Here is a 27,507-nt window from a genome sequence, read left to right on the forward strand (position 1 = left end):
CTGAAGAGATGATTCAGTGGTTAAGAGCACTGGCTGCTCTTGAGAGGACCTGGGGTTCAGTTCCCAGAACCCACACAGCAGTCAACAACCATCTGTAAATCCAGTTCCAGAGGATTTGATGGCCTCTTCTGGCTTGTGTGGTCACTGTACATACATGGTGCACTTACATACATGCAGGTAAAACACATTTTTTTTTGTCTTTTTGAGACAGGGTCTCCCTGTAGCCCCAGCTGGCCTGGAACTCACTATGTAGACCAGGCTGGCCTTGAACTCACAGAGATCCACCTGCCTCTGCCTCCCAAGTACTGGGATTAAAGGTGCACGCTACCACACCCAGCCCAAAACATATTTTTTTTTAAATGAATTATCAGCTCCACTTCTAATGTCTAAATTTTTTTTTTATTTTATGTATATGCGTGTATTGCCTGAATGTAGGTAAGTGCACCCATGTCGTGCAATGCCCATGGAGGACAGAAGAAGCTGTTGGATCCCCTGGAGCTGGAGTTATAGACAGTTGTTAGCTGCTATATGTTGCTGGGATTTGAACCAGGTCTTCTGCAAGAATGAGTGTTCTTAACTGCTGAGCCATCTCTCCAGCCCCATGTCTAAATATTTTCATGATAAAAATTAAAGTGGGGCCAGGTATGGCAGCACACACCTTTGATCCTAGCACCCAGGACCAGAGGCAGATGAATCTCTATTAATTTGAGGCCAGCCTGGTCTGCATAGCAAATGCCATATGGTGAGACCCTGTCTCAAAAAATAAAAACCAAAAAAATTAAAATAAATAAAAATAAAGAGGGGGCTGACAAGATGGCCCAGCCAGTAAGGTGCCTGTAGCCAAGCCTGACAACCCAACCTGAGTTTGATCCTGGGAATCTACATGGTAGAAAGAAAAACTTCTACCATGCTAAAAACTGACCACCACATACTATCATGGCATGTGCATGCACACACACACACACACACACACACACACACACACAATAAGAAAATTTAAAGACAGGACAAAACAAATTATACTTAAGTCTATACTAAATTAGGTTATTGTAACTAATTAAGGTCAATCTATCACTCTCAGTTCTGGAGACTGAACCCTGGGCCTTGAGCCAAGTGCTGTATCACTAAGCCACACCCCCAAGTCAATTCTCTATTGCTATTACAACAATGCACAAAGTATTTTTCTTTGTTTTTATTCTTTACACTCTAACAAGAAATCTTCAATGACTTCATGTCTTTGGTAGCTTTAATAAGACCTGCTCCCTTAGCTATCTAATAATACCTTGCCTAAATAAACATTGTCTTGTACTAATGTTTATTTTTATTATTATTATTATTATTATTATTACATTATTTTGGTCTTTTTGAGACAGGGTCTCCCTGTAGCCCCAGCTGACCTGGAACTCACTAAGTAGACCAGGCTAGCCTTGAACTTACAGAGATCTGCCTGCCTCTGCCTCCTGAGTGCTAGGACTAAAGGTATGTGCCACCATGCCCAGTTATTTTATTTTATTTTTGTGCTATGGATAAAACCCAATGACTTTAGATCTTTTTCAGTTTTTTATTACATCTATTTATCTACCTGTCTATCTATTGTGTATGTGTGCGTGCATTCATGTCTGTGTCTGTGTAGGAATGTGTATGGGTGTACCCATGTAGAAGTCAGGGGAGACAACCTGTGAGAGTCAATTCTTGTCTTCCACCTTATAGGTCTTGGGACTTGTGCTCAGGCTTTGGGTTTGGTGGCAGGGTCTGCTGAACTATCTTGCTGCCCCCCCCATTTTTTTTCTGATTTATTTATTTTTATTTTGTGTGAATGGGTCTTCTGCCTGGATGTATGTAAGTACACTACATACATGCAATGCCTGCAGAGGCCAAAAGAGGGTGTTGGATCCCTGAAACAGGAGTTATGATCCGTTGTTAGTCATCATGTGGGTGCTGATACTGAACCTGGGTCCTCTGCAAGAGCAGCCATTGCTCTTAACCCCTGAGCATCTCTCCAGGCTGCTCCAGCCCCAAATCTTTTGGAAGACAACACTGTGGGCTAGGGAGGCTTCATTTGATGAGAGTATTAGTGTATTTGGTCAAAAGAGGAAATGAAAGTGCACATAGCCTTGTGCTTTAACGTTTTCTAATACAGGCTCAAAATGTCTCCAAGCCCAAATAAGCTGGTTGCTCAGCATTCCCAGTGACCCGGCTTACAAGCTCACTGTGAGTGAGTTTCTCTGACCTTGCTGCTTTCAATAACACAAGAACAGAAAATGAAAGTCAAGGTTTGAAATAATGTCCCTGGAACTTCTGAAAAACAGGAGAAACTGGAACTGAAGTTCTCTTCTAAGACTGTTCCATGAATTCTGAAGGAGGCTCATGGCCACATCTTCAGAAAGAAAAGACATGTCAGAACTGAAGCTGTCCAGGGGTCCTCTTACCTCTGCATCCAACAGTATCCAAAGACACATGGTCCAGTAGTTAACACCTAAACCATAGGGCTGCCTGGTGAGCGTGCATCATACTGAAAGCAATGACTACATTAAATCATCATCCTCTGGTTGTCAGCATTTGAACAGCTGGGGCTGAAGGCAGAGAGTCAAGCCACATGCAAATGAATGTGAAACCACCCCCTGGGCTCTTTGTGTGCTTAGGGTAATCTAAAGATGACTCTGAACACATCTGCCTTACAAGTACACAATTCCTCTCCTAACACCTACCCTCCACCCAAATAAAAACCCATGCACATTATTCCACAGTAGAAAACAAAAACAAAAACAGATACAACCTAAATGGGAAAAGTAAACAAAAGGATATCTATCCAGACAGTGACATATTTGAGGAATGAAAGGAATGAAATAGATACATGCTACAGCACCCATGGACCTTGAAAATTTCATGCTACATTTATATGAAATGCCCAGAACAGACAAAAGTATTAAGCAGGTTAATGGCTAATACCATTAATAGGTGAGAATGGAGGTAGAAACATGGTTAACTATACAAAGGTAGTTTTACTTATTAGAGATGAAGAAATGTTCTAAAATCAGACTGTGGTCATGTTTATAAGACTTTGGAAATTTACTAAAATGTATACAATTGTAATCTTAAAAGAGTGTGTAAATTATACCACAATTAAGTTTCTGTTGCAGAAGAGTAAATACTGTAGAACAGAGTGTTCGCACAGTTCTTTGCGTGATTTAAGGCAATCCCACAGCCAATAGTAAAGGTGAAATAGACCATAGTAAAACCTGTTAAGTATATACATACACCTGCCTAGTAACTGCACTTTGTGCCTCATTTGTTTGTTTGGGAAGAATGGTTTATTGAGTACACTGCAGTGGGGCTGGGCAGTAACTGAAGTGCCGCCTGCAGCCTGTGCCTCCTCCCTATGGATGCTTTTCCTGCAGTATTCCTGGAGTAGCTCACAAAGGAATCTGTCAAGAGTCTGGCCTCTAATCAAAACCTCTTCTCTTGGTGGAGAATGAAGGTAGCTGGACACACCACCTCCATATGACTGTTATCATCTGAGTGGAAAAAATTAATAACAGACTGAGAGTTTAAGATGTTTCAGATTTTACATGCACTAGATCCCCTATGCCTGTTTTAGCAAGGCTCTAAAAGTCAATCAATCTGTGTGCGTGACCATGTTGGAGAAGAGGCTACCACCCAAGCTGCTCAGACTCCTGACTAACTGTGTCCTCCCTGTCAGACTGTGCTCATAGGTCACATGATCTTACTTGGAAAATTACTCACTATTTCTTTTTTTTTTTTTTTTTTTTTTTTTTTTTTTTTTGGAGTTGGCCTGGAACTCACTTTGTAGACCAGGCTGGCCTTGAACTAACAGAGATCCACCTGCCTCTGTCACCCAAGTGCTGGGACTAAAGGTGTGTGCCACCACGCCCAGCCAGGAAATTACTATTTCTACAGTTCAATCCCCCCCATACCTCCAAATTTAACTGCCTCTTTGGAAAATAACTAATTTTTTTTTTTTAAAATCTCTCCTGTCTGGGATAAGCCCCAAACTAAACTAAACCCTTCCAAGCCCATCAAGCCAGACTGACTCATCTGAAGCTATACAGGACAATGACACATACCTGCCAATTAGCACTTTCTAAAATACAGAGAAGCATAGTGTTCTGCATAAGCAGCAGCCCTGCACTTGTAAATCAGGCCTGAAACTACTTTACTTGAAAAATATAGGAAACCTCCTTAGCGCCACATTTCAGAGCTCCAGGTGTGAACTCTTTTCAATGCCCAAGTCAGTCATCAGGAAAACATGGGCCAGGGCCATTTATCTCTTCTATAAGCATCTGGGAATCCAGGCCTTGCTTTATGCATACGGGGAAAATCCATCCTGATAGGTGCTAATCTGCTTAATGCCTTGTAGCTTCCTCACTAACAGGGAACTCTTCTCAATTAGGAGAGTCACACAGCACCGCAGGCTTTCCTGCAAGAGCTTCCAGAAGCACAGCACGGCGGCCAGGTCAGGGCTCACAATACAATCCTTTGACTCTTCCCAAACACTGCAGTGTTATCAGCCCCACACAGTTCCTAAAACAGTTCTGGGTACCACCACAACAATTAAATCATGTGCCAACAATCTGTAGGATAATCTGAAATAAAAGTTATTTTCCTCAGCCATTAAGTAACTATCTCCCTGAATGTAGGCTGCTTTACTAGAGCTTCTGTGTACTACATAGCCCCAATCTCAGAATAGAACTTAGCATACAGTACTATGAAAAAAATTAATTTTACTTTTAAGATTCCCAGAAGAAAATGAGAAGTCAAAAGTAGATAAAGAAGGGTAAGCCAGGCATGGTGGCACAGGCCAGGAGTAGCACATGCTTATAATCCCAGCACTTGAGAAGAGGCAGGAGGATCTCTGTGAGATCGAGGCCATCCTGGTCTATATAGCAAGTTCTAGGCCAGCTGGGGCTATGGGGAGACCCTGTCTCAAATAAATAAATAAATAAATAAATAAATGTTTTTAAAATTAAGAAAGGTAAGAAATTGAACTCATTAGTGAAATGTAAAAGGCAAGCTCTGTTTCAGCAAGGAAAAAGAAAACCGATCAGAAATTTCAGGAAATACAAAACACAAGTCAAAGATGAAATGACTGAAAACGTGGCATGAATTTGAACTAACTGCTCACCCATTCATTTGTCCTCATCAACATGGACCTTTCCTTTTAAATGGTGCTTGGGGGCCTAATGAGATGGCTCACTGGGTAGAGACAGGCCACCAAACTTGATGACCTGAGTTTGATCCCTGGGACCCACATGGTGGAAGGAGAGAACTGACTCCCACAAGTTGTCCTCTGACCTCCAGAAATGCACTGTGGCATGCACATGCCCATGAACACATATGCATATGCACTCATGCACACACACATAAGATATTGTAGCTGGCAAGATGGCACATGCCTGTAATCTCAGCCTTTGGGAGCTGAGATATGATGACTGTGAATTCAAAACTAGACTGGACTACAAAGTGAGACTCTATTTCAAAAGAAAAAAAATTAATATTGAGCCTAACATATAAGTAACACACTTTAGAGGATGGTACCTAGCTGAAGGAGGATGGGACAGTCACTGGAGGAGGAAGGTCATAGGGAGTGGGTCTTAAAGGCATTATTTTCCTTGGCTCATTCCTGTCCTGCTGTCCTTCTCCTACCTCCACGATATCCTACCTAATGCACACGAACTGAGCTCTTTGAAGCAGGATCCAGCCAGAGCAGAAAGTGGAGAACTTACACCTAGAGCACAGTCAGGAAACAGAGGGAAAAACTGGAAGTGGGCAAGGCTATAAACTCTCAAAGCTCACCCCCAGTGACATGCTTTCTCCATCAAGGTCATGCCTCTTACACCACCACAAACAGTGCTACCATCTGGGGCCAAGTATTCAAATAATTGGTGTCTGTGGGAGACATTTTTCATTCAAACCACTACATTCCACTCCCTGGCCTCCACAGGCTTATGGCCATATCAATGCAAAATGCATTCAGTCCAAGCCTTAAAAGTCACCATAATCTTTAACAGTCTCAACACTTTAAAAGCCCAGAGTCCAGTCTTCTGAGACTTAAGGCACTCTCTTAACTGTAAACCTCTGCAAAATCAAAAAAAGTAAATGATATACTTCTAACATACAATGATACAGAATACAGGGTTTCCATTCCAAAAGCAGGGAATCGGGCACAGTGGGGAAATACTGGACCAAAACAAGACTAAAACCCAGCAGGAAAAAACACCAAATCCTGTAGGTCCATGCCCAATGTCTGAGACTTTAGTTTCAAGGTCTTAGATAGCTCCCCCAATCCTCACCCCAGCTTTACTGCTTGCAACATGCATCTTGTTCTTGGTTGGTTCCATTCCCTGTATGCAGCTCTCCTTGGCAGATGTCTCACATCTCTGGCATCTCCAAAATCTTGGGGTCTCCACTGCAACCAAGGCTTGATCTTCATAGCTTCATGTAATGGCCTCTTAGGGCCTCTTGGCCTCTCAGGGCCTTCTTTACACAGGGACTCCCCTGCCTGGCCTCTGTGGCACTCTGAAACTGTGAAGAAAGAATCAATAACACTACACTATTGTATCTTTCATGCCTCTAAAGCCAGAACCACACGAACAATTCTGCCAAGTCCTACTACCAACTTAGGATGGACCTTGGCCCTCTCCATCCACATTTTCTGCAGCTTCTATATGCTGTGGTTTTCTAGAAGCAGAAAACCTCTTAGAATCTTTTACAAGTTGGAAGCTTAGCTGGGTAGATCTTATTCTGTGGGCACATTTTCCATTGTTCAAGTGCAGATCTATTTAAGTGTGAACCTCTGCTTAATGGTATAATCTTAACACTGGGAGCCTCTCTTCCAGGACATAACTTGGCTGCCACATTAAGCTCCTAGTACTTTTTTCTGCCCCAGTTGCTCTTTTTCATTGTACACTTGCATAAAATTCACCATTAACAAGCATGCCACAGATTCAACATTAGGCTGTCTTGAAATTTCATCCATCAAATAAATTAGTCCAGTACTTTCAAATGTAGCCTCAGGCAAGTTCTAAGGCTAAGGGCAGATGGCAGTCAGATTCCTACAGACAAAATATCTCAGTTGCTTTTTAAGCCCTGTTTCCATTTTTCTCTGGAACATCTTGAAATGAGCCTCTATTAGAACTACCCCTTAATCTCTGCCTATAGCATTCAACCACTTTTCTAGTCCAAACTTCCAAAATCTTCCATATTCCCCCAAACAACAACATGGTCAGATTCTCCACAGTAACACCCAACTTCGGGTACCAACATCTGTATTAATTACTTTTCTGTTGCTGTGATAAAATACCATGACCAAGGCAATTTACAGAAGGAAGAGTTTGATTTTCAGAGGGATAAGTGTCCATCATGGCAGGGAAGGCAGAGTAGGAGGCAGCCAGAGCAGAAAGCTTAGCACTCACATCTCCAAGCACAGACAGGAAGCAGGGGAAAAACTGGAAGCAGGGCAAGGCAATAAACTCTCAAAGCATGTGGACTTCCTTCCTCTAACAAGGCCATACCTTTAAACCTCCACAAATATTGCCACCAGCTGGGGCCAAGTATTCAAATACTTGAAGCCTATGCAGGGTATTTTTCATTCAAACCACCACAGCGTCAAAGCCAAAACAATGATGAACTCTGAGAGAGGTGGGAAGTAAAATGGGGATGATGTTCAGGAGATTTGGTATTCCAGATTTTTGATATATGTGTGTTCACTTTGGGAAAATTCATTGAACTATACTAACAAGGTCCTCCCTTTTCAGCTTGTTAGGTCCAGCAGCAACTTTTAGAAAGTGTAAAGAATGTGGAGATATAAGTGAGCTCAGATTCAACACTCTAATGCTGATAAAGGTAAAAATCACAGGAAAGGCCTAATATTTATAGAACTAACATCCTCTTTGCACATTGGATTAATATTCTGTTCATGATTATGATTTTTAAATTTTTTGAAGATTTAAAAAAGATTATGTATACACGTGGACATATGTGGGTACCCAAAGATGTCAGTGGGGTTAGATCCCCCTGGAGCTGGAGCTACAGACAGTTCTGAGCCACCTGATGTAGGTGATAGGAACTGAAGTCAGGTCTTCTGGAAGAGTAGTACCTGCTCTTAGTCACTGAGCAATCCCTTCAGTCCCTTGTTTCTTAAATTTTTATTTTATTATTTATTTATGTGTTTGGGTATGGGTATGTGCATAAGAGTGCAGGTACCTGAGGAGGCCAGAAGAGGGCATTGTATCTCCTGAGGCTGGAGTTACTGGTGGTTGTGAGCCACCATACATGGGTCCTGGGAACAGAATTCAGTCCTCTGCAGGAACACTAAGCACTCTTAACCACTGAGCCATCTCTCCAGCCCCACACCACTATGAATTTGATAGCCCCAAGCAAAGTAGAGGCTTACACACAGACAACAATTAGAGTTGCTCACATTTCTTTGCAAATATATCTTAGTTGTAGGTCAGTTATACACAAACTTGATTTTATTTTTGTTTTTTCTGGATTACTAAAAGATTTGCTATCTGGCATGACTACTATTTACCTAAGTGAACTACTTGTGAATATTAGAAATAGAATCTAGTTTGGATTTCCCCTGGCTTACCTCTACAACTGGGCAGATGCGAGGAAGAGCAAAATAAAACGAATAGCTCTGCCATGGTTAGAAATGAGGCTGGAGAGATGGCTCAGCAGTTAGAAAAAAAGAAAAAACTTTGCAATCTTTCCATTGATAAGACGCAACATTATAATTGATTTTTCTATCAGAATTTTTCTATCAGACCTCTACAAAAGTTTATAATTGAAATTCAAAATGTGATCTTCTCAAAGTTTCATCAATTTGAGATCTGGGAATCTTCTGGGAAGGAGGAGGGGCATTGTTTGTTTTTGCTTTGGTTTGCTTTTTTGAGCCAGGGTTTCACTATGTAGCCTTGGCTAGTTATCTGATCTGGGACTCTTCCGTAGGAAGACCGGGTTGTTTTGGGGTTTTGTTTTAGATTTTGAGACAGGGTCTCACTATGTAGCCCTGGTTAGCTTCAAACTCACAGATATCCACCTGTCTCTGCCTCCTGAGTGCTGAGATTAAAGGTGTGTGCCATCACACCAGGTAAATACTTATTTAGTTTGATTTTTTTATTTTATGTGTATTGTGTCTGTGTGAGTGTCTGCCATGTGTGTGCCTACAGAGGCCAGAAAAAGGCATTGGATTTCCTGGAGCTGGAGTTATAGGGGATTGTGAGTGCTGGGAATTGAACTCAGGTCCTCTGGAAGAGCAGAAACCACTTTTAACCTCTGAGTCATCTCTCTAGTCCCCTAAACTCTGTTTTAATATTTCCTGCAAGTCAACCTTCTCTAGTTGATGAAGTTAAAAATAAATATAAATAAATAAATAAATAAATAAATAAATAAAATGCCAACAATTTTTCTACAAATGACTAATGACTGTAGAGAAAATTTGGAAATGTGATCAGATGTCAACAGGCTGAGGACAGGGCTCAGTAGATAAAGTGCTTGCTGTACAAATATAAGTACCTGAATTTGACTCCCCAACACCCACTTAAAAAGCTGAGAGGGACAGCACATCCCTGTACTTTGAAGCTAGAGACAGGAGGACCCCACTGGCTGCTAGTATAGCCTAACTAGTGAGCTCCAGGTTCAGTGAGAAGCATTGTCCCCCAAAATAAGGTGAGCCAGGGGGGTTGGGGAGATGGCTCAGTGGCTAAGAGAACTGGTGCTTGAGAAGACGACCAGGATTCAGTTCCTAGCACCCACATGGCAGCAAACAATCATCCCTAACACCATTTCCAAGGGATCCAAAGCCCTCTTCTGGCCTCTGTGGGTATTGCATGCATGCACACATATTCAGACAAAACACATAAATTAAAATAAATAAATAAATAAATAAATAAATAAATAAAGCTGGGCCAGGCATGGTGGAACATGCCTTTAATCCCAGAACATGTACAACACACACACACACACACAAATATGTCAGTAGCTATAAAAACTCTAAAAAAGAAAAGGAGTTTTTAAATCTAGCTGAGTATGAAAAGCATAAAGCATACAGTGAGGGGCTGGAGAGCTGGTGCAGTGGTTAAGAGCACTGGCTGTTCTTACAGAGGACCTAGGTTCGAATCCCAGCACCCACATGGCAGCTAACAATCTCCATAACTCCAGTTCCAGAGGATCCAACATCCTCTTTTGTCCTCTGTGGGCACTGCATGACAAGGGTACACTTACATACATGCAGGCATAACACTCATACACATAAAATAAAATTAAAAAAACAAATAAAAAATAAAGCATACAGTGAAATGGTATGCCACCACTGTAGAAGTCATTGTCTGTGGAATAAAAGAGATTAACAGACCCCATAATATGAGGTACTTTTTGCACAGTATTCAAAGAAACAGAGAAAAGGATAAGTGATTAAATTACACTCAAACAATGATCTACCGTTTGCTTAAAAGAAAAAAAAAAGCCTTCCTAAGATCCTCCATCTTTAATTTTCTTTCTTTTTAAAAAAACTATGTATTTTATTTTTAATTATGTGTATGGTGGGGACCAAAACTAGGATCTATAAAGGATAAGACATTTAACTAACTACATATGTACATGAGCAGGCCAGAAGAGGGCATCAGATCCCCTAGAGCTGGAGTTACAGGCAGTTTTGAGCCACCTGATGTGAGTGCTGGGAATCAAATTTAGGTACTTGCTCCCAGGCTGGTCTCAAACTTACTATGTAGGCAAAGATGGTCACAAACTCTGGATCTTCTTGCCTTAGTCCCCTGAGTACTAGAATTACAGGCTTAATTTTCTTGTTAATATGAAAATTACAACATGTACCCAGCTGCACTTACAAATGGATCAAAACAGTAAAAGGTTAAAGATGCCAAATGGGTTGCATGTCATTCTCTGTTACATACTGAGGTCACAGGCAACCTCTCCGAGACCCTTTCTCAAAGAGAGAAAGAGCAAGAAAGAGAGAGAGAGACAGAAAGCACTGAGCTGTGACTATTCAGTTTGGAGTGCTGCTATGTGGCATATAAATCCAGTGTTACCAAATCTTAAAATTCTCAAGAAAAGATGGAAATCTAGATTGTAAAAGCATTGGCTGATAACTTTTCTTTCAGAATGCTGGGAATGGCCAACTAAAACCCATATGTGAAGGAGACTCACCCCACAAGCCATCAGCTTACAAGGTCTCATTTAAATGCCAAAAAAATGAAATCACATAAATGTCAGCTAAGAATACATGTCATTATTTTCACAATCTCAGCACAGGAAAGACCTTTGAAGGCAAAATCAAAACCAGAATCCAGAAAGGACAGGACATTTAACTATACAGAAACTTAAAACTTATGTGCAACCAAAATTATAAACAAACCTAAAGACAAAGAAGGACAGTTTCTTCCTGCCCCCGTCCAGACTCAAGAAAGACATAGAGGGGGAGATGAGAGCACCAAGTTTAACAACAGGAGCATTAAAATCACCTGAAATTGAATTCCCTAAGTAACCCACAACAGGGGAGGAAGTAGGAAGAAGAGAGGTGGCCTCAAATTTACAGGGGTCATCACCTATTATTATCCAACAAATACTAACTGGATAGTTTGAGTCATAATTTCTTATACTTTAACACGTTTCTGAATACCTAGGCATTTAAATAGTTGATCAGCAGCGTTAAGAAATCTTTCCAGGGACAGGAGTGATGGCTCAGCAGTTACGAGCACTAGCTGCTCTTCCAGAGGACACAGGCTCAGTTCCCATCGCCTACATGGTGGCCAACAAATGCCTTTAATTTCAATTCCAGGGGGATGTGACACCCTCTTCTGGCTTCTGCAGGCATTGCAAGCATATGGTGCACTTATATACATCAGGCAATACACATACACATACAATTTTTAAAAAGAATTCTTTCGAGGCTGAATGTGGTGGTGCATGCCTTTGATCTCAGCACTCAGGAGGCAGAGGCAGTTGGACTTCTATGAGTTCAAGGTCAGCTTGGTCTATGTAGGGCGTTCCAAGTCAGCTGGGGCTACAGGGAGAAATGGTCTCAAAAAGACCAAAGGGGGAAAAAAATTCTTTCCAGCTGTGCACTGAGTTACTCCTCAAGAGTGTACCAGAGAGTTGGTATAATCACAATCAAACCTATCACTTCACAGAGGAAGGGAGGTCTAAACTGAGGAGACAGGAGAAGAGACAAGAAAGAGATAAAATGCAAGCCATCACAGACTTCCCTCTGTCAAGGAGGTCCACAAAAGATATTGTTTTGGCACAGTTTCAGTGTCTGTTTCCTTAAATTAGTGCAATATGGCCTGTACCCTGAACACAGAATTTGATGATCTAGTCTGAAGTCTGATACCTACACTTTTTTCTTTTCCTTTTTTTAAAAATTATTTTTATTTTATGTGTATGAGTGTGTTGCCTGCATGTATGTAAGTGCACCAGTGTCGTGAAATTACTACAGAGGTCAGAAGAGGGCGTTGGATCCCCTGGAATTGGAGTTATAGATGGTTGTTAGCCACTATGTGGGTGCTGGGAATCGAACCCAGGTCCTCTGCAAGAGCAGCCAGTGCTCTTAACTGCTGAGCTATCTCTCCAGCTACGCTCCCCCCACCCCCCTTTTGAGACAAGGTATCAATGTGTAGCTCTGACGTGCCTAGAACTCACTTGTAGACCAGGCTGGCCTTGAACTCAAGAGATATTCTTGCCTCTGCCATGGATGTGCTAGGAATAAAGGTGTGCGCCTTTAATAATAATGAATAAATGAATAATAAATGAATTAAGAGACTCAGAGATTACTAACTTAAAAAAAAAAGTATGGGAAATGGGCATAGTGCCTGTAATCCCAGCAGTATGTAGGAAACTGAGGCAGGAGGATTATGCATTCAAAAGTCTGCCTAGGCTACATAGTGAGACCTTTTCAAGAAAAGAAAAGACAAGAGCTAGAGAAATGGCTCAGTGGTTAAGAGCATCTGCTGTTCTTGCAAAGGACTGAGATTCAGTTCCAAGCACCCACATCAGATAGCTCACAACTGCCTGTAAACTCCAGTTCCAGGAGATCTGACACCCTCCTCTGGCCTCCTCAGGCACCAGGCACACACACCTGGTGCATTTAGGTACATGGAAGAACTCACACATACACACACACACACACACACACGTGTGTTTGTGTGTGTGTGTATATATATAATTCTTTAAGAGAAAAAAGAAATAAAGGAGAGGGGAGGGGGAAAGGGGAAGACAGACTAGAACAGTCTAAAAACTGCAAATTTCGCTTTCTTACATGAGAATGTTCTGTGATTGTTTACTTGTTTGGGTTTTTTGTGACAGGGTTTTGCTATGGAGCCCTGGCTGACCTGGAACTTGCTATGTGGTACAGGCTGGCTTCCTTCTCCAGAGTGCTGGAATTACAGGCATGCTTTGCCACACCCAGCTCAAACTTCTTTGAAGATGTGATTCTAAAGTTAAATGTCACGATTTGTTTTTGAATCCTGGAATCCATGTTTACCTCCTCCTGCTGCTGCTGTTGCTGTTGCTGCTGCTGCTGCTGCTGCTGCTGCTGCTGTTTGTGAACACCATTGCTGCCGGTCACTGGAAAGTGGCAGATCTGGTCATCTGAAAGAGAAACAGCAGTCTGTAAACATTAGCCCATGAGTAAACACACCGGCATACACAACTGGCAAGAAACCACCAAAGACACAGAATTCAGGGTTCTTACTTGAACTGGAAAATGGTTCTTCACCAACTTCTAAGTCACACGACAAAACAGCTAGAATATATCAAAAGCCAAAGTACTATGAATTTTGAGGCTATTGCTCAAAGCATTTCAGAAAGAAAAATGGTGTATAGGTTTACTATTGAAAGGAGGACAGGAAATACGTTGTGCCAGGTATGATGTTCAGTCCTTGGAAGAATGACATTTCATGTAAATATGATAAGCTTACAAAGTAAGCACTGATCTCCCATCTTGTAGGTGAAAGACTTGGTTTGAAGCTATCTAGTGGCAGGTTGTGCTCACATCCTCAACAGAACTACAAGAAGAGAAAGGTAAGTGAACTGCGCATACAAAGAACAGCTGATCACACAAGAATGCAGTGGGTTTTTAAAAAGCAAACAAATAGGTTCAAAGGACAATCTATATTTTTAAAGATTTTATTTATTTTTATTTTATGTGTATAACTGTTTTGCTTGCATGTATGTACGTAGACCACATGTGTGTCTGGTATGCACAGATGCCAGAAGAGCGTGTTAGATTCCCTGGAACTGGAGTTAGATGGTTGTGAGTCACTATGCGGATGTTGGGAATCAAACCTGGGTCTTCTGCAAGAGCGGACAGTGCTCTTAACTGCTGAGTCACCTCTCCAGTTGTTCTTTTTTTCTTTCTTTTTTTTTTTTTTGGTCTTTTTGAGACAGGGTCTCCCTGTAGCCCAGCTGTCTGTCCTGGAGCTCATTATGGAGACCAGGCTGGCCTTGAACTCAGTATTCTTGTAAGTGAAAAAAATACAAATTTTTTCTTTAGTTTTTGTTTTTAAGGGATATCATGAAATAGTTTGATTTTTACATGGATGTAGACCAGGCTGGCCTTAAACTCAGAGATCCACCTGCCTCTGCCTCCTGAATGCTGGGATTAAAGGTGTGCGCCACCATGCCCGGCTGTTCTTTTTTTTCTTAAGACAGGGTCTCCCTTAGCCCAGGCTGGCCTCAAAATGACTATGCAAGAGAGGTTGTCCTTGAACTCCTGACCCTCCTGCCTTCATCTCTTAAGTGTTTGACTCCGGGCATGTGCCGCAATACCTGGCTTAAAATAAAACTCTTGGAGCATTCTCTGAAAAGGAGACTGGATTTTAGGAAAAGACATTGGTTTTCCAACCTGGGCAGATTGCCTTGGTACTATCTGTGTGTAGGAATAACTTCTGAGTGACTCTATCAGCAGCTGTTTCCTTACCCTCCCTATTTCTACTTGTAAATTGACTGGACTTACGCTAATTTTGCTGCACACTCTTTCTTTTTTTTCTTTCTTTTTTCTCCCCTCAAGCATTCTTAAGGTCAAGATAGTTTGCCAAATTATCTGATACAAATGGCAACACTTCAAGAAATCTGTAATCTGTTTAAATTGCCTGCTTTGATTACTAGGTGGACTGTTACAATTTCTTCTCAGGCTGAAACACTATGGAGTCCTACAATAGTTCTACTACTGATAGCTGATAAGCCCTCTTAAGTCCCTCCACAGGAAACTTAAATTGTTAACTACAATGTTTCAATCCTAGGATACTTTTATCTCCTCTCTCAAAAGGCTGCAGCATAGATATTACAAAAACTATAGTTCTCCCATTTCCCTAGAACCAACAACCAGCCCATCCCTACACAGCTGGTTCTGCACCCCCGCCCCGAGCCTCCCTGGCTTTTTTTCCATCTACCTCTCCACCTTCTCTCCCCCTAAGTAAGAGCTTGCTTTTTGTCACCTTCCTCCCTCCATTGTTCTCACTTTCTCAAACACAGTAAATGATTAAAAAACAAAACAAAACAAAAAAACAACTGTATAGTATCCCAGCTTGGTATCCCACACCTTTGATCTTAGCACTTAAGAGGAAAGGACAGGCAAATCTCTGTGAGTTGGAGACCAGTAATGGTCTATATAGGGAATTCCTGGCCAGCCTCACAGTGAGACACTGTTTCAAAAAAAAAAAAAAAAAAAAAGTATGGTGATCATGTTATTATTATTTTTTAATGTGTACAGTGGGGCTGAAGAGATGGCTCAAAAGTTAAGAGCACTGGCTGCTCTTGCTGAGGACTTGCATTTGGTTCCCAGCACCCACATGGCAACTAACAACCATCTGTAACTCCAGTTTCAGAGGATCCAACACCCTCTTCTGACCTCTGTAGGCATTGCATGACATGGATGCACTTACATACATGCAGGCAATATACTCATACACATAAAATAAAAATAACCAATAAAATATTTTAAAATGTGCATAGCCAGGCATGGTGGTGCACACCTTTAATCCCAGCACTCAGGAGGCAGGGGCAGGTGAATCTCTATGAGATGGAGGCCAACCTGATCTACATAGTGAGTTCCAGGCCATCTTGGGCTACTGAGAGACTCTATCTCAAATAATAATAATAATAATAATAATAATAATAATAATAATAATGGCTGTAGAGATTGCTCAGTGGTTAAGAACACCTGCTGTTCTTCCAGAGGACCTGGGTTTAATTCCCAGCACCCACATGGCAGCTAACTACTGCCCATAACTGCAGTTTCAGAGGATCTGACACCCTTTTCTGGCCTCTGTAGGCTTTGCATGACACCAGTGCACTTATATGCAAGCAGGCAATACACTCATACACATAAAAAATTAAAAAATATAAAAAAATATAAATGTTTTGTCTGCACCATGTTCTAGGGGATTCAACACCCTCTTTTGGCCTCCACGGGCAATGCATGTACATGGTGCACTTATATACAAGCAGGCAAAATACTCGTACATTTAAAATAAAAATAAATAAGCCCTTTTTCTTTTAAGCTACTTTTGTCAGAGTGTTTATTACAGCAACAGGAAACAAAACTAAGACCCCCTAGCTCCTAAGTCAGGTACTAAGAATAAGAGGGTAAAGCAAACATACTAAGCAAAACAAATATTCTGCCCTAAAAGCTACTAGAGAGAAAAACGAAACTGGAATATAGAATGCCAGAGAGGAACTGAGATTGGACATTGCGATTTTAGTACAGTTGGTTGGAGAATGTAACATTTGAGGAGAAAAAGGGAGGTGCAAGCCTGTCCACCAATAGAAAAAGATGGTCCTAGAGACAGTAGGTGGAGGCCGAAAGAGGGAGCAAGCCCCTGGATCTCCCAACATAGGAACCCTCCAGCTCCTTAGGTGGTGGGCAGGAGAAGTGAGAATCTATGCAACTTAAACCCCCAACTCAGCTGAGTGGCTGGAGGGAGCTTTCACCACAGAGGTAGGAGCAGGAAGACTGCATCCCCAGGGCCCAGGGTCTACTCTCACAGGAAAGACCAGCTTCAGTCTATGAAAAGCTGTCTAGGGTGCTGATATGTGATCTGCACAGCTGGCATAATAGTCACTGACTCAGATATAAGGTGAGGTTAAAAGGGAGGCCTGTTGTAGTCAGGAAATCATTGTTACCCCTGCTAAGAAACTGTGTATGGTTTGAGTTAGCAACTCTTGTTCAAGGAATCATTCTTAAAAATATAGACACATGGGGCTGGAGAGATGGCTCAGCAGTTAAGAACACTTGGCTGTTCTTGCAGAAGACCTGGGTTTGAATCCCAGCACCCACATGGCAGCTAACAACTGTCTGTAACTCCAGTTCCAGGGGATGTGACAGCCTCTTCTGACCTCCACGGGCATTGCATGACATGGATGCACTTACCTACATGCAGGAAATACATCCATCACATAAAATAAAAATAATAAAAAAAATTTTAAAAAGTTTTAAAAAAATAAAATGCTTTATTTCTGTGTTTATGTGTACACACATCACCACACACATGAGCACACATGTAGACAGAGTTTGGAATAATATAAACCCAATTATTACTAGTGCAGGAGACATGAACAGGTATTTTCACTTTTCATGTTTGATGCTAAAAATCTTTTATTATAATTTTCCATTTTCTATTAGTTTATAAAGTTTTAGATTTTTTAACAAGGAAGAAGGGAGAAATCAGTAGAGGTCTTCCTGAAACTTGTAGGCATTTTTATATTAATTTCACTACCTAACAAGAAAAATATATGGGAAATTTTTAGCACAATGACTGCCTCATGCTGGGCTCTGACTAAGTGGTACTAGTTGTTTTGGTTTAGTCTGTTTTGGTCTGCTTTGGTGAGGTCATGACCAGATTCCACAGATCAGTGAAGCTTTTGGATGGACAAAGTGAGCTTCTCAGGTCTCAAATCGCATGAGCATGATGGTTTCCAAAGCCAAATACAGAAGGGGACTCTAGAAGTCTGAGGACTGGGACTGCTCAGTTCTTGGTCATCTCTACTTCCCCTTTGCCCCCACACACCTTACAGGAATAGCCATCTCTTGGTAATAGGCAATGTGTCGGGGTGACTCATGAGTCATGCATGGTCTTCCATTTTCTAGAACTCTGCCCAAACAGTTCATAATCTCCCAGGACCCTGAACAGACTTGACCACTACAGCTCCTCTATCTCTCCAATGCCATGTGGACCCACAAGCTCAGACAGCCAAACAGAACAATTTCCAACCCTCGTCCAATTCAGAGGTTGTGCAGTGGGTTCTCCTGTTCACACCAGACCCAAGAACACACCCCACTTCCTACTGGCTTCCATTTACCATCACTTGGCTCTCAGCTGAGGGATACCTACTCTGACTCCTGACACTCAAGCAGCACTGTAACACACTCTAACCACCCTCCAACAGCCCTATCTCTATTCTGCTGTTCTGTAAGGGTTAGCAACGTGTTCGGCTGCAAGTTAACAATGACTTGACCTACGTTTATGTTTCTCCTACAGCAAGACAAGAGAAGGGCAGCTCCGGGAGGCCTTTAGCTACTGTGTAAGGCATCAGGATCTGACCTTCTGCTCTGCCATGTTGTTTTGTCCCTTGTCATCTTAAGGAACAAAAAGGCCACTGTTACAAGCAGACATCTGGCTCAGAGTCAGAGTCAAGGCAAGAGGGAAAGGGCTGGAGGAGGTGTGGATGGGCCATCCAGATGTGTCTCTATGTCAGGAGAGGAAGATCCTTTCCCAAAATCTAAACTATCAAAAATCAGTTAGTGAGAATAGTCTACCAGAAGGTATGTCCAACCTTTTGATACCGTGACAGGATTTTGTTATCTATAAAGCCCATGTCAAGAACAGCTCAATAGAGTTACAAGGAAAAAGACTTGAAGTGCTTTAAGTCAGTCTACCATTTTGTGTTTGCCGCATCCAGAGCTATCCTGGTGGCAGGTTTACATGCCTGGTTAGGTATATGATACAATAGAGTGGCAAATTAACCACCAAATTGCAGTGGCTTGACTAAACAGAGGCTTATTTTGTACTCTGCGTCCACTGCATATTGGTGTGCCAATTTGAGGAAGGGAAATTCCTGAGAACTCTAGCTGTTGGAAAGTCTTATGATAGACATTTAAGAACTGTGGTGAAAAGCATGCAAAGATAGCTCAGTAATTAAGACCACTTGCTACTCTTGCAGAGGACCTGAGTTTGGTCCCCAGTAGTTCACAACCACCTGTAACTCCAGCTCCAGGGGATCCAATGCCCTCTTCTGGCTGCTGAGGGTACCTGTAACCATGTGGCGTGCACACATGCACACAAATAAAAATAAAAAATCTTGAAAAAAAAAAGAATTGGGAATAGTGGCAAGAGGATTAGAAATTCAAGGACATCTTTGGCTACATGGAGAGTTCAAGGTGTCAAAAAACAAAGAAGGAACTTCATTTAAATGGTTTAGAGTAGCCAGGCTTGGTGGCACACGCCTTTAATCCCAGCACTTGGGAAGCAGAGGCAGGCAGATCTTTGTGAGTTCAAGCCCAGCCTGGTCTACATAGTAAGTTCCAGGACAGCTGGGGCTACAGGGAGAGACCCTGTCTCAAAAAGACCAAAAAAAAAAGTGAAGTGACATGTTATTTCCAGTAGACAGGAATAGTCACTTGATTCTGTGTAATGACAAAGATGATGAAACCCTGGCAGACCACATGTACACTGGTGAGAACTCTCCTTGCTGCTTCCTCATGGGCTGGTATGATACCATACAGCGCATTGTCCAATTTTAAAATATGGATCCATTAGAGAAGTTTCTTGAAACAAAGTACAAGATGAAACAATTATGTGTTCTTCTAAGGCAGTATTTACTGAGCTGGGCACGGTGATACAAGGCTGTAATCTCAGCACCCAGGAGGCAGAGGCAAGAAGATTATCACGTTCTAGGCCAGCCTGATCTAGAGAGTTCCAGGCTGACCAGGCAGCCAGGGCTATAGAGTTAAATCCTATTTAAATAATAAAAGCGGGGTGGGGTGGATAGATGACTTAGTAGTTAAGAGCACTGGCTGCTCTTGTAGAGGACCTGGGTTCAAATCCCAGTACCCACATGGCAGCTAACAACTGTCCATAACTCCAGTGCCCTCTTCTGTCCTCTGCAGGCATTGCACAAAACAGGTTCACTTACATACATGCAGATAATACTCTCATACATAGAAAATAAAATAAATAAATAGAAATTTAAAAAAGTAAGGCCAAAGTCTGGCAGATGAAGGGCAGGAGTAGAATGTCCAAGGAGCAGAAGGTAACCTAGCCAAATATCCACCAGATGATCAGAAGTGCAAATTTGGATCATACGGCTGATATCCAGTTACACAGCAGGGATACTCTGGAAGAAGCATCTGAGCAGTGTGCAGTGGTCATGTCATATGACAGGCACCAGAACTGTGCATGGAACCCCTCCAGACAGTAGAAGTAGAAACTCAAGGAAGTGAAAGTACTTAAGTACTTAATCAAAGACTTCCAATTACGGTCAGCTGGGTAGGGGGAGAAGTTTCACTGTTCAAGCATTCCTGGGGAACAGAAAGCAATAACAATGAGAATCCTCAGTGAAGAGAAGCCAAAAGTTTTAGTAATCACTGAAATTCAAGACACTGAAAAGAGGGCTGGAGAGATAGATGGCTCAGTGGTTAGGAGCACTGGCTGCTCTTGCAGAGGACTCAGATTCAGTTGTCAAGTTGTCAGTAGCCCACATGGTGGCTAACAACCATCTGTAACTCCAGCTCCAGGGGATCCAATACCCTCTTCTGGCCTCTGCAGACAGTATACACATGTGGTCCACATACATACATGCAGGCAATACACTCATACACATAAAATAAAATAAAAGTAAATTTTTGTACAGATACCAAAAGGAGTTGGGCATGGTGGTTCACACCTTAGATCCCAGGCCAGCTGGAGTTATAAGGGAGACCATGTCTCTAAAAACAAAGATACCAAAAGGAAAAAGACATCTATGAAAAACTGGTTTTGCTTTCTTTTGAGAAGATAAAATAATTTTTTTTTTTTTTTGTCTTTTTGAGACAGGGTCTCCCTGTAGCCCCAGCTGTCCTGGAACTCATTATGTAGACCAGGCTGGCCTTGAACTCCCAGAGATCCGCCTGCCTCTGCCTCCCAAGTGCTGGGATTAAAGGCGTGTGCCACCACACTCAGCTAAAATAATTTAATTTCTAAAGGATCTTTTGTTAAATGAAAATTTATATATAGAGAGAGACAGAGAGAGAATTTACAGAACAGAAAATTTTAACCTAAAATGTGACTTTCAGAAATGGATAATCAGGACACAGCCTTAGTCTGCAATCCCCAGATAATGAATTCTTCAATTCTTGAGGAACAATTTTGGTACTCGCTTAAATTAATTCCCTGTTGTGACTGGAGGTGCCTCACACCCTTCCAGAGGAATGCAAGCTCTGCAGCATGATCTCAAAAGGGATTACTCATGGGCGTAAGCAGCAGTTAGGACTGAATCCAAATTGAAAAAAGAATAAATTGAGCTGGGTGTGGTAATGCACACCTGTAACTCCAGCACTCAGAATCTTGAGTTTGAGGCCAGTCTTGTCTATATAACAAGAATCTGCCTCAATAATAGCAACAACAATGACAATGATAATCTGAGAAATATATCATTCAAACCTGGTGACCTGAGTTCAATCTCTGGGAGCTACATTTTGGAAGGAAAGAACTGACAAGTTGTCCTCCGACCTCCACATATGTGTTGGGGTATGTGTGTGTCTATCCACATACACACACAACACACACACACAAAATAAATAAATACGTAATAAAGAAAAGAGCCAGCTGGGCATGGTATTGCACACCTGTAGTCCCAGCACTTGGGAGGCAGAGGCAGGCAGATCTCTGTGAGTTCGAGGCCACCCTGGTCTACATAGAGAGTTCTGGGCCAGCTGGAGCTACAGGGAGACCCTGTCTCAAAAAGACCAAAAAAAAAAAAAAAAAAAAAAGCCAATCAATGTTTTCCTTCAGGAGTAGAAATATCACACATTAATTAACATATATCACTTATACTGTTCTGCTCCAAGTACTCCCAAACTTTAGTGGCTTAATGTACTCAACTACCCAGTAAGGAAGGTGCTACTACATTGCTTCCTTCATTTTAGGGAGGCAAAGGTGCCAGAAGCCAATTCTCTATGGGTCTGTGGCATTTCTGTACATTTTACAAGCAGAGGTACCAAATATCTATGATAAAGGTTATCCTCAAGAATGTGTGCATAGGAAACAGCCTTGAAAAACACTGCAAGTGTCTATTTCTAGAGCCAAGGGGAGCATGTTTACTATAATGTAATCCAGCTGGTGTCTCCCCTGGAGTACAGAGCAGCTGTGCCTTCTGCCAATTATAAAAGATGGGATTCCCTGGGCTCTGGATTCCCTCCTGGAATGCAGCTCCCTGAGTTTGTAGGAGAACCCCTGTGTAAACTGGAGCTTAGAAAACAAGAATAAGTTAATACTCAAGCTACAGTGATTAAAATGACAAACAGTCTTTTCTCACCAGCAGTCTTGGAGATGGTGGCAGATTCATTTGTTAGCTTGGAAGTAGACGCTCTCACCCTTCACATTTCTTGAAAAAGTTAATTGATTTGCCGAAGGTCTGACAGCCTGCAGGTGGCATATCAAAGCCTCAGAGCCACCCTATCCAGCTCAGCGCCATGGTGTCAAACTCCCTGCTATATGGTGGTGGTGCTAAAGTTGGTTCCAGAAATAGCAGCAGCAGTAGCACCTGAGAACAGCACTACAGATGCAAATTCTTATGCACCCCCACGTACACCCACCCACTGTGTCAGAAACTCTGGAATTAGTGGCACACATCTGTGGATAAGAAGTTTCCCAGGGGGTTCTGATGTACAAGTCTGAGAACCACTGCTGTACTAAACATATTCAAAGTATCCATAAAGCCTAAGGCAATGGTATGGGAAAATCTGGATGTACACAGGCAGGTATTCTTGAAAGTTATAAACTAAGCTTTCATAAAATGAGTAATAGTTTTTCTGAACTAAAGGAGCCAGTTCATAAAGTCATGTGTTTAATTTCTAGAAGGTAAGGATTCTGTATGTGCATGTATGTATGCATGTGTGTACACATGTGCAGAGGCCAGAGGACAAACTCAGGGATCATTCCTCAAGAAGTCACTTTATTTAATTATTTTTTACTCATTCATTCATTCATTCATTCATTCATTCATTCATTCATTCATTCATTGAGACAGGGTCTCCCTGTAGCTCCAGCTGGCCTGGCACTTGGTATGTAGACCAGGCTGGCCTCAATCTCTCAGCGATTCACCTGCCTCTGCCTCCCAAGTGCTGGGATTAAAGGCATGTGCCACCATGCCCTACCACCTCATTTTTTGAAACTGGGTCTTTCACTAGCCAAGTAGGCCAGGCTGGCTGGCCAAGGAGCCTGTCTCCATCCATATCTTCCCTCTTATCCTCTCAATCTCTAGATTACAAACACAGGGCCACATCCATTTTTTTGATCTAGGGATCCAACTCAGGTTCTCCTGCTTGTGCATCAAACACTTAACCAACTGAGCCATCTCCCCAGCCCTCATCCCCCTTATTTTTCTTTTCCTTTATACTAGGGATTTAAATCTAGGATCTCAAGCATGATAGGCAAGTGATCTGCTCTATTTGAGAGCTAATACCCAACCTTTTTAAAGTTTTTATTTATTATTTTTATTTTTTATGTGTATGAGTGTGTTGCCTGCATGTATGTGAGTGTGCCCATGTCGTGCAATGCGCAAAGGTCAGAAGAGGGCTTTGGATGCTTTGGATTCCCCTGGAACTGGAGCTAAGGACAGTTTGTAGCTGCCATGTGGGTGCTGGGAATTGAACCCGGATCCTCTGCAAGAGCAGTCAGTGCTCTTAACCGCTGAGCTATCTCTCCAGCCCCCTTTTTTAAGTTTTTAAAAAGGGTCTAACTAATTTGTTTAGGCTACCCTTGAATTTGTGATCCTCCTGTTTCAGCCTCCTAACAGCTGAGATTACAGACCTATACCACCAGGCCCAGCTAAGGTAAATAAACATGTGTTTGTTAAGTAGGACTGCATAATATTTTCCTTTGGAGGCACAAATATATGTCCAGAATGCTAAATGAAAATGCTTACTTTTACAGTCGGGTGTGGTGGCATACGCCTTTAGTCCCAGCACTCAGGAGGCAGAAACAGGCAGATCTCTATGAGATCAAGGGCAGCCTGGTCTACACAGTGAGTGCAAGGCCAGCTGGGGGCTACAGGGAGACTCTGTCTCAAAAAAGACTAAAAAAAAAAAAAGCTTACTTTTCATTCCCATAACGATCAGAAAGAATTACTTAGCCAAGGAAAAACACTATTTATATTTCAGAGTCAAGCTGTAATTCTTGAAAAACAGGAAACCACATATCAACATAGCCAACACAGTGTACCATAGTAGAAAGGGCACCAGGCCTTGAGTCACAGAGTCAAGTCACTTCAACTCAATTTCCTGGTTTTAAAATGGAAAATGAGCTCCAACTTCAGAGTTACAATTAGGTGTAAATGGTATACCATGGGAAAGCCTCTGGTAACATCAAAATGCTCTCTGGGAATGTACACTCCACTTGCGCAGGCCCTTGTACTCCTGGAGATCAAGGTATTATCATAACATGGTGCTTAGATTACTGTTTGGCACGCAGAAGATACCCCATACTCCCAAAGTATCAGGATTAACAAGAGATATTTTATTAACGATGTAACTATTTCTTTCAGACTGTACTTGTCACAATAATCTTTCAATAGGAAAAAGTCACTCTAACAAGAAACACTTAGTCATGTTTAAAATGGGCCAGATAATTTAAGAAAGTCAGCTGATTTTCTTTCCCCAGAGACTACTGCTAAAGGAGATCAGTCCTAAGGCATTAAACAGAAACTCCTATTAGCAACCTTGATGGCACCTCACAGTGTCAATTCTGCAATAATATGTTGTATACATGTGAGTTAATTGGGCCAGGCATGATGGCATATGCCTTTAATTCCAGCACTCAGGAGCCAGAGGCAGAGGCAGGTAGCTCTCTGGTGAGTTTAAGGCCAACTAGGGCTACACAGTGAGATCCTGTCTCAAAAAAATAAAAATAAAAAAACAAAAATAAATAAATAAAGATATGCTTAGGACGTAGTTCAGTTAGTTGGTAATGTACTTTCCTAGCTTGCACAAAGTCCTTGATTCAATTCCCAGAACTGCATGGCAGCATACGCCTGTAATCCTTGTACTTGAGAAGTAGGAACATCAGAAGTTCAAGATCATCCTTGATAGGGAGTTTGAGGCCACTATATGAAAAAAAAGAATGCTACAGCTGGAGCAATACTCAGTGGGTAAGAGTGTTTGGTGCACAAACATGAGGACCTGAATTTAAAAACCTAGCACCCATGATAAAAAACAGGCATTGCTTCAAGTGTACTTGTAATCCCAGCACCTTGAGGAGTGGAGATAATAGGATTGCTAGAGTTTGCTGGATGCCAGCCCTAGTTCTAGATTCAGTGACAGACCCTGTCTCAAGGGAATAATAAGGCAGGGTGCTAGAGCAAGACACCTGACATCTTTCTCTGGCCTGTGTCTGAGCACACACTGCTGTCTGTAACCACACACATACATGCATATACACCACACACACATAAAAACAAGCAAAAGAGTTCATCAGTAATAATAATAAAAAAAACCCTCCACCTACAAAGAACCATATATTTCATATTTACTTCCACAGTATGAAAGACTGTTGATAAATAGAATACATTTATATAATTTTAATAAAAATCTGAGATTTAAGTTGCCAATATTAAAAAAAACAAACCTCTTACTATCATATACAAAAAGAGGCTACTACAAGTCACTCCTCATTAAATATCATTTGGAAAAAGAAAGCATTGTTGAATTTATAATGAATAAAATATAAAAACGGGCATGGTGAACTGTGTTAGTAATCCCAGCACTTGGGAGGTGAAAGGATCAGAATTTCAAGGTCATCCTCATCTACTAGCATAAGGCCAGTCTAGGTTACAGGAGTCTTTGTCTCAAAAGAGACAGAAATGGGGGGGGGGGGAATTTATTCACAAAACCTATATGCATATCTATGGTAATGCAATTGCTACCTTTCTGCTCTCTCTAACATAGTTTCTCAATCACCAGAAAACTTTGGTCTTAGCATCAACAGATCAACAGACTTACCTAAGATGACAAAAGAATTCAGTCCAAGGAGAGGGCTTTAACTTTCAAGAGAAGAGTCCAACCTGGGGCTGGTGAGATGGCTCAGTGAGTAGAAGTGCTTGCCACCAAGCCAGATGACTCCAAGTTCAATCTCCAGAACCCACATAGTGGAAGGTGAGAACTGATTCCTACAAGTAGCCAGCCCTCTAACCTCTACGTGCATACTATCACACCATGGCATATATGGCCCCACCCCCAAATCAATAAATAAATGTAAAAAAAATTAAATATAACAAATAAATATGAAAATTAAAAAAAAAAAAAAGAGAATCCAGGTACATTGCTATGCCTTAAGAAAGACCTCTTCAGGGCATACTGTCCTCTCCAGATAGTCACATATAAACTAGCTTTACCTTTTAAAAGCCAAAAACCAGGCATGGTGGTGCCTTCAAATTCAGCACTCAGGAGGAGGCAGAGGCAAGCTAGTTCCAGGCCAGTCAGCCAGGGCTACATGAGATCCTGTCTTTAAAAAAAAAAAAAAAAAAAAAAAAAAGCGAAAACATAAAGCTATTTCAGGATGTGGAATTTTAACATTCAACTAGCCTCATAAGAGATTATGTAAATTTGATAAACGAGCTGAGCATGAAACTCCTTCAACTTGTTTTTTAAAAATAAGGAAAACAAATTTCTTTTCCAAAAGCTTAATTTTAAACTAGCCACGGTGGTGCACACCAGTAATTCTAGCACTTCAGATGAAGGAGAAGAATCTTGAATTCCAGGCCAATTTCAATTACATAGAAAACCTTGCTTCAAAACAACAGAAAAGGCAGACATCACAGCTCATGCCTATAATCCCAGCACTTGGAAAACTGAGGAAGGAGACTGTCACAAGTTTAAGGCAAGTCTGGGCTACAGAGTGAGACGCTGTCTCAAAAAACAAAACAAACAAAAAACAAAACCAAAAAAGAAATCAATTTTTTCACTCACTTTTTCAACCCCGAAGGCAGTAATTAATTGTACAAACACATGGATAAAGTAATATTCGTGGTGTCTAATAAAAATGCAACTCATAAATATGTATCTTAATTAGTATTTTCTAAATTTAAGCTAGGAGCACTAATTGGGCATAGTGGCACACACTTGCAATCCCAGCACTCTGGGATTCTTGCTAAGGCAGGACCATCTCAAGTCTGCAGACAGCCTGAGCTACAAAGTGAGATTCTTTCCAAAAATCCAAAACAAAATAAAAACCAGGAAGGGGGAGGGAAAGGGGGAAGGGCAGGAGGAGAGGGGGAGAAGAA

General features: G+C 41.6%; 1 pseudogene; it reads left to right on the forward strand.

The window, feature by feature from the left end:
• Positions 1 to 20,307: 20,307 nt before the first annotated feature.
• Positions 20,308 to 22,496, forward strand: LOC115067462 (annotated as a pseudogene).
• The last annotated feature ends 5,011 nt before the right edge of the window (positions 22,497 to 27,507 follow it).

This window comes from Nannospalax galili, unplaced genomic scaffold, assembly GCF_000622305.1.
Source record: "Nannospalax galili isolate Female #2095 unplaced genomic scaffold, S.galili_v1.0 scaffold405, whole genome shotgun sequence".
NCBI classification, from domain to species: domain Eukaryota; kingdom Metazoa; phylum Chordata; class Mammalia; order Rodentia; family Spalacidae; genus Nannospalax; species Nannospalax galili.